The sequence below is a fragment of the Notamacropus eugenii genome, chromosome 5 (genome assembly GCF_028372415.1).
Source record: "Notamacropus eugenii isolate mMacEug1 chromosome 5, mMacEug1.pri_v2, whole genome shotgun sequence".
In the NCBI taxonomy this organism is placed as follows: Eukaryota; Metazoa; Chordata; class Mammalia; order Diprotodontia; family Macropodidae; genus Notamacropus; species Notamacropus eugenii.
Genome location: NC_092876.1, coordinates 316,258,363 through 316,267,287, shown reverse-complemented (window position 1 = coordinate 316,267,287; position 8,925 = coordinate 316,258,363). Strand labels below are relative to the sequence as shown.

At 34.8% G+C, this 8,925-nt stretch overlaps 1 pseudogene; it reads left to right on the top strand.

Moving 5' to 3' along the window:
* The first annotated feature begins 395 nt into the window (after nucleotides 1-395).
* On the top strand, nucleotides 396-4,441 carry LOC140507902 (ras-related protein Rab-18 pseudogene; annotated as a pseudogene).
* Nucleotides 4,442-8,925: the final 4,484 nt, after the last annotated feature.

Genomic DNA, 8,925 nt, shown 5'->3' with positions numbered 1-8,925 from the left:
AGTAAGCATGCAGATTTGCTTCACTCCATTAATGATTGAGAAAGTATGAGGCCATTATCCATTATCCAGAATTCATTCAGGCTGCCAAATTTTTCATGATCTTCTGCAAGCCCTCATGGTTGACACTGTCAAAGGCCTAGGTCAAATCAAGGAACATTGTGTACAGACTTCTGTTCTGTTCCTGGCATTTCTCCTAAAGTTATCAGGCAGCAAACAACAGGTCAACCATTCCTTGTCTATTTTTGAAGTCACAGTGGCTCTTGGGTACCTGACCATTTTTCAGGTGAAATATCATCCTATTTGATGAGAACTCTGGCAGTAATCTTGCTGGCAGTGACTCAAAGAGAACTGCCTCTGATTGTCACAAGACAACTTATTTCCTTTTTTTAGTAGATATGAACAATGGAAGCATCCTTGAACTCTTAGAGGATAACTTCCTCAAGCCATGTGAGAAATGAGGAGATGCCTGAACGGGATTCTCTCCTAAAAAGGAGGTTTAGAATCATTGCCCCACTCTCCATTTGGAGGTAGTGATAATGAGACAATTAAGAGAGGAGAGGAAGCATGGGGAAGTAGATAGGGAATTGACTTCTGAGCTCAGAAAAACTGGATTCAAGTACTACTTCTGATCCAAGCTGGGTATGTGTATGGTCAAGTCATTTAATCTCTCAGAGACCCCATAGAACTCATTACAAATATATACACACACACACACATATCTATATACACACATGTATGTATATGTGTGTATGTCTATATATACATATACACAGATATATTTACACACACATATGTATGCATATATATATTTATAATGAGTTCTATGGGTTCTCTATATATACTTAACACACATACATATATATGTACACACATACACATACTTCTAGCTACGTATGTGCATACATGCATATGTGTATATGTGTATACATATTTTATGTTGTGCTATGTTACATTATGCTATGCTATGCTATGTTATGTTATGTTTTGTTATTCTACATTCTAGGGTCAATGCTTTGTACTTAACTGCTAGGAGATAATAAGCTCAAATAAGCCCCAGTCATTGTCTTCAAGGAGGTTAGAATTTAAAGAAGACATGTATGTGAATCATTGTTGCAAAATAGTGTTTTAGGGACCTTGGCATGAGGTAAGGTTTATTTTGTTGCATATGCAAGTATAATAAGAAAGATGTTTAAAAACAACAATAGAATTGTAGAAGGAGATAAACTTCTCAATCTCATTTTCAGTAGTATTTCTAATCTATTTTTATTACTATGTGTTTTTAAAATTTACTTTGTAATGATCTCTTCAATTAAAGCTTCTCATTTTTCCAAGAAAAAAAGCATTTCCTTTACGCAGGGAATTCATATTGTATTTAACAGACATCATTATGCTCTATACTAAGGGACCACCTACACAGTGCAAGGAGTCTAGTTTGCATATATAGAAAATACCATTGAAAGTCAAAAGAAAGGAACAGGATTTCAGATTCTCTGGACAATCATCTTTTGACCAGGCTGGGAGAAATAGGGAATAGGGGAGTGTTGGGAGATGGCAGAGGAAATTCTATGAATGAGCAGTAACAATGTAGTGGAAAGATATTTGTTATTCTAGTTAGAGAAAGATTGAAAACCTGTTTCAAACATTTTATCATTCATATCAGTTGAACAATTCATTTTCCTCCTTTCTATTACCCTTAGTTTCCTTATTTGTAAAATTAGGCGGTTGGACTGGTTTGCTCCAAATGTCCCTTAGAGTTCTGTTTGTTCTTGTGATTATACCAGTAGCATCAAGTGCTAGCCCTTGACTTACTGATTCGTGACTCTCTGGCTTCTTTAATATGTGTAGAACCAATCATGAAAGTAAGTGTGCCTGGTAATCAAGCTCTATCAATTTTTAGAACTGGGAGATAATTTGAGATCAGTTTTGGAGATTAGCCATTGAAGCTTAAAACTGTACCAAGACTGTTGGGATGTTGTGTGTGTGTGTGTGTGTGTGTGTGTGTGTGTGTGTGTATACATCTGTGGATGCAGACATGTAGACACACATATAGAGACAGTTTTCACTTTATGTAAGTAGGCCATTCTGTGATTCCTACATAAGACATATTATGCAAATTTGTTTGTGGATGTGGGGCAAAGAGGGATGGAGGGAGATAGAAAGGGGGCCATACACCAATGGAGGGGAGTGGCAGGCACATGTTCAAAGACACGTTGGGGCCAGGGGCAGAGAATGGAGAGGAGGAGAAGAAACACATGGAGAAGGGAACCACACATGGGGTGGGAGATGGTGGCTAGCTGGAATGGAGAGAAAGAATATACAGGGCAGACTCATGGAGGCCAGACATGGATAGAGACAGGAAAGGATGGGCAACATGCAGGCCCAGGAACAGACACATGATACTCGAGCACAAAAGAACAGAAGACAGACGTAGGGTCTGAAATGTAAGTGGGAAAGGGAAACAGAACAAAGGTCTCTCTCAGCACTAGAAGTGTCAAGCTAAGCCCCTGATTCTCAGTGGTGGAGGTCTCCCCATGTCTGTTTTATTCTGCTTTCACTTAGAGAGATTTTTTTTAGTCTTTTGTTTGTTTGTTTTGGGGAGCATAGGATGCTATGGAGCACCTAGCTAAGGATCAGGAACAAAGAGGGAAAGGCATGTACTGTGAAGTAAAGTAGCGTAGATGGTGCTTTTGGAATGTGGATTTCATTCAGAATGCTTTATGTAAAATTGAATACACACAAATATATATATATATTTATGTATGTATGTAACATGAATTTGCATAAAAGAAAAATTGTCTGTATACCTATGTTTGTGTGTGGATATGGGTGAATTTTAAATAATGTATTTAATGCTAGGGATACAAAGCTGAAATGAAACCCAATTTTACGTCTCTTTTGGTTTTAATTTTCTCATTTATAAAATTAAGGGGCTGGATTAGGTAACCTCCAAGGTCTCTTAACAACTCTAAATGCATGATCTTGTGAATACATCAGTAACACTAAATACTGACTTTTGACAGTCTACTAATCCATCACTGTTTTATTTGTTGAATGTCTAGAACCAGCCTTGACAATTAGTCTATGGTATCATGCCCCTTTGGGTTTTAGAACCAGAAAAAAAAAATAAGACAGAAGAAATGAAGGATGGAGGGAAGGCATGAGAAAATCTACTCCACTCCCTCAGCACTGCAGTGAAAGCACATTAATTAGAAGCAGCTGAGAGGAAGGCTAAACTGAATCAGTGAAAAGCCTGAATTATAGATGATTTTTAAAGAAATCACTTTTATTACTTTCAAGTATATATGGTAACTGGAAACAGTCCAACGAAGCTTTGCCTAATAGAAGTCCTTAAGTTTTAATGAACAGATAAAAATGAGGGCCTCTATGCAAATGGGAGAATTTTATTTAGTGTATTTGAAACTATTACCTTGCTAGTTTCACACACATACACACACATACCCACACAAACACAGGTTTATACTATTCATTTTCTCCTCAAAACTTTTCTTTCTATAGAATTCCTTCTAAACACCATACTTATGTCAATGGCCATACTATTCATTGAAATTCATGTGCTCAAAATTTCAGTGTGATCTTTGATTGTTTTCTGCTCCTCTCCTCCTACATCAAAACAATTACCAATTCTTTTCATTTTACTTCCACAATAACCCCATAATTAATTTCCTCCTTTCTATTTCCACTATTGTATTTCAACTTTTTTTTTTTTCAATTGAGGCCTGAGAGGGAAAGGGAAAGCGCTGGAATGAGGTGGCCAGCTGGCTGAGGAGCTGCAGTCAGGGGCCAGGATGAGTGAGGATGTGTGATTCCTCTGAAGATACTAATCACTGGGGAGAATGGGGTGGGCAAATCCAGCCTTCGACTAAGATACACAGATGTCACCTTTGATCCAGAGCTTGCAGCAACCATTATTGTTGACTTAAAGATGAAGACCGTATAAGTTCATGGAAATAAAGCTAAGCTTGAAATATAGGATACTGCAGGTCAGGAACACTTCAGAGCATTGACATCTAGATATTTCAAGGTACACAAGGTATCAGTGCATGATGTCACAGGAAGAGATTTTTTGATAAACTGGATAATTGGTTAAATGAATTGGAAACATACTTCAGGGGAAATAGTATAGCATAGCTAGTTGGAAACAAAATTGATAAGGAAAACTGTGATGTTAATAGAAATGAAGAGCTGAAATTTGCAAAGAAGCATTCCATGTTATTTATAGAAGGTAGTGCAAAAACCTAATATGCTGCACAATGTGCCTTTGAAGAAATGGTTGAAAAGATCATTCAAACCCCTAGACTATGGGAAACAGAATCAGAATAAAGGACCAAGGTCATCACACAGGGAAGAAAGCCATGAAAGAACTTGCAGAGGATATTGTTTTGCAATAAACTTTAAAAAGGTCTCTCTTTTGTGTTTTTGATCAGATAATGTCATTTTTCTTAAATAAATTTTAACTGCTGTTTTAGGCACCTTGCATGTTGTACATATTTGTTTGATCATAGCAATGAACATTTATAAGAAAACATTTCTCAGTTCTTCCAGGTAAAAATGTTTATGGTAAGCATGCACAAATTACAACCTTCAGTATTTTATGTAACATAAAATGGGTGTGCATTACTAAGTGCACTCGATTTTAAGAACTACATTCATCACGTATTTTTTTAAATCCATCCAACCAATATCTTTTGTAAAGCTGTCTCTGCATTTTGGTGTCCTTTCGGTTAAATGCTTTTGTCTGATTATTCAGTTGCTTTGTATAACTTCTGGAAACCCTGAGAGCTGTAAGTATAATAGATCTATTCCTGACGAATTTCTTTGCCAGGTTTAACGGCATGTTCTTACAGTGTTTCTAGGAAGCTGATGTTAAAGGATTTTTTTAAAGTACTTAACAAAAATCTCAAGACACAGTATGACTGAGGCATAGTCACCTGAATTTGTCTGGAGATGCTTCTGAATTAGCAATGAAATAACACAAGTGTGACCTAATTTTAAATTCACTACAATTAACAAATCAGTTGCTTGAATAGAGTTATAAACATGTGATATATACGTTAGATTGAAGGTACTATTGCATGGTGGCTTTTGTAATGCAGTGTTTGAGAATGGTGGTCATTCCCCCACCCCAACTTGGTTTCCAAAGGTATATGAAATTAATGTGTCCATTGTGACTTGTTCATATAGTACTTAGCACATTTTAAAACCAACATTTTTTTTCTTCAATGATGGCACCATTAAACCAAGAATCTAAAATGTAGCTTAATGTTATAAAGATTCATATCATATGACTGCTTTAATTGGATAATAGATGTTTTGAAACTTTTTTCTGTGTTTTGGGGATCAGAGAGAAAAGCATGATATGACAGTTTGAGGAAAGGCATCATGTAGCTCCTGGATTCTGATGTGTGAGGAAATCCTGTTGCAATGAAAATCTTGAATTAACTGTAACAAGTAGCAGTGGTTTATCAAAATTAAATTGTGTCAGACTAATAAATCTTTTCCAAAGTTAAAAAAAATAATTATCCAGACTTGGAATTTCATTAATATAAAGAACTGAGAAGTTAAATATCTTGCTCAAGCTCACATAGTCTTTATATTTTGGAGGCAAGATCTGAAGCCAGATAACTCTGTTTTGAGGTCAGCTTTCCATTCACTATGCTATGCTGCCTTGATACTACTAGAGCTCCTTATAACCCTCCAGTAATACAGAAATCATCCCTTAACTGATCTTCTGCCTCTAGGTTTTGCCCCCTCCAATCCCATATTCACACGACTGGCATTAATCTTCCCTGAACCTAGTCCTGATCTTGTCGCTACGTTATTATGCTCACATGCTTAGATGTCCCTGTAATCGAGGTCAAAATACTTTATCTAGAGGCCAAGCTGTCAGACTTACAATGCAATGGCCAAAATTATATATTTTCAAGTACATTTCCTGTAAAAATACATCTGCCTTTTTTTCAATGGAAACATAATTCCAATCAAATGCAACAAAAATAAGATTTACTCAGCAAATTTGTCTCAACTCACAGTGAATTTAATAATATTTAATATTACATTAATGTAATCTTGATCTTGTGAATACATCAGCAACACTAAATAATATAAAATGTCAAATAATATAATAATAGTATATTAAGTATTTAATAATTTAAGAATATTCAAGTGAGGTCAAGTGAAACTATTTGTGGGATGAATGCTGGAGAAGTGTGGGAGTGGGGCAGAGGGTAAGCTGAGGCTACAGGGAATTCCCTCTTCATCCTCTCTGTCAGGAGTGATAATCTGATTGCCCTTCTAGCTAAAGGAGGCTACCTAGCAAAGGGCAAGGCCGATGGGGTCTGTGAAGGTGTCACAAAAAAATATAAAATTTTGGAGCTTAGAGCATTGGGCTATATATCTATATCACAACTCATACAGTTGAGGAGTGTTCTGCCTTTCTTCCTCTTCCCTCACACTACTCACATCTTCACTGTTCATTGCCTTTACTACCTGTGCACCCCCACCCCCACCCCTCCAAATATCCTTCAATATCCTTAAAGTCACCAGGACCCAAAGCAGTCTTTGGCTCTTGACATTTTCATCTCCCAGTTCTAGGTCAAGAATTTGGATTCCATGCTCATAGACTGCTGCTGTTTCAGAAGCATTGGAAAGGGCCTCAGGGAGAGGTGTGACAGAGCCAATTCAACAGAGTTATGTGTTAAATTGTTGTTGTAAACATTTATGCCTTAGGAAATGCTATAAATCAGGCCTTGAATTGCTTTCCTGATAATCTAGACTTAATAAAGTAATAATAATGGATATTAAATTTTAAAAAGTCTTTCTTGGCTGTTTTATTTTTGTTGGATAGATGATTACTAAATGTTAACCGTTATACCACTGCACTAAGAAGTCATTATATAGCTCCAGCAATAACTGACTCATAGAACTCTATTTTTCAACATTCCCCTAGCTCATAAGTTCTATGAGGGCAGGGAGCATCTCACTTTTGTTTCTGCACATTCAGTGCCTGCATAGTTCCTGATATATAGGAGGGATTTCATAAATACATGATTGCTTGAGGCACAAAACAACATCACCATCAGTTGGCATAAACTCATGGCTCAGGGAAATGTGTTGCAACACTTTAAAAACAAGGTGCAGAATGACATGATTATCTATCTATCTATCTATCTATCTATCTATCTATCTATCTATCTATCTCTGTCTAATCTACTTATCTATCTTTCTGTCTGTCTATATCTATCTATTCCATCTACTGTCTGTTTCAGTCAATCTATCAGTATTTAATGCCAGTTGCATTGAAAGTGGTGTATGAACTTGAACTTAAATATCTTTGTGTGAAAACTGAAAGTACTAAATATATTTTGTCTTAACATCATTTTTTACGATAATTATTAATTATAATTTTTAATTATATTAATATTAAACTTATGTCCAAAATCCATCAAAATTATAAAAATAAAAAAAAGAAAGACTTTAGTAGTGGTTTTCAATTAGTAACAGGCTAACCTTTCATCAGATAAAATCTCTCAGGTATTTCTTTCAAGTGTAGTTTAGGTTAGATAGCCACCAAGGTACCTTCCAACACTAAAATTCTGTGATGAACATACCCACACAAAATACAATAGGAATTTAATGGGTAAAATAAAGTATTTCTAATGTATCAAATTCTGTCTCTCTGTAATGGGTGACACATGACCTATTTGACCTTGGCCTATGTCAGAGGTGACATTATAAAAATTCATAGGAGCTTTGTGACTCCCTTGGCAGCCACAAGATATTATTGCTGAACTGCTTCCAGTACTGTTTTGGAGAAGAGATGAGAGGTGTCAGGATGGTTATGGAAAAGTTAACTTGATTTTCAAAAATACCAAGAAGTTAAACTACAGGTTAGAGAGTTTGATTTTCAATCTTGGCAAAAGTTGTAGAACAGATTATTAAAGTAATGATATTTACTTTTTTTTTTAAAGGAAGCATTTATCAGTAAGAAATAAGACTGCTTATTTTTATTTTTAAATTAAAATTTAAACTAAATTTTATCAATTTATTTAATTAATTAAAGAACAAGTTATTATTAATTAATAAATTAAATTAAAATTAAATCAAATTAAATTTAAAATCAAAACTTAAAAGTACCTAAAAATGAGCATTTCCACATTATATAACAGGAGAGGATCACACATAAACCTGTAATTCTCTATTGTGTACTGCTTACTATTTCTTTTTTTTTAAATATGTATAATATTTAATATATAACTTTTAAAAACAAGCCTTCTGATTCCCTGATTGTTTCTGACTTTCCTTCTGTTCTCTTCACTTTGGGAGTGCATAAATTGGCACAAAACTTGTATAAAAAGTATACATACAACAAATAGGCAAACCAAAACCAATTCCCACATTGGCCATATTCAAAAATATATTTTTCTTTTTGCATCTTGAATGCATCACCTCCTTTTCAAGAGATGGGTAGTTTACTTCAGTATTGGTATTCTGAGATACTGGTTGAGGTTTTCAGTGAGCAGCGTTCTTAAACATTAAAATTATTTTTCTTGATAATGTTCCAACATCGTTTTTTTCAAGAACAGCTCATTTGAGAAAACTCATTTTCTTTTAAATATGGTTATTTTACTATTGTATCCAGAGTCACAAACATAGTATACCTAAGTATCATTAAAGTATTTGACAATCTCACATAAAAAAACATATTTTATGTGTCATTATTTCCCAAATAAATATAAAAATTTTAATAATCATTCTTAAAAAAAATTGATTTCCACATTATCTCACTCTCACTCAACCCTCCTACCTCCCTGACAAGACAAGTAATTTGATATTGATTATATATGTAGTCATGCATAATATATTTTCATATTAGACATGTTGCAAAAGAAAACAAACAAAATAAAA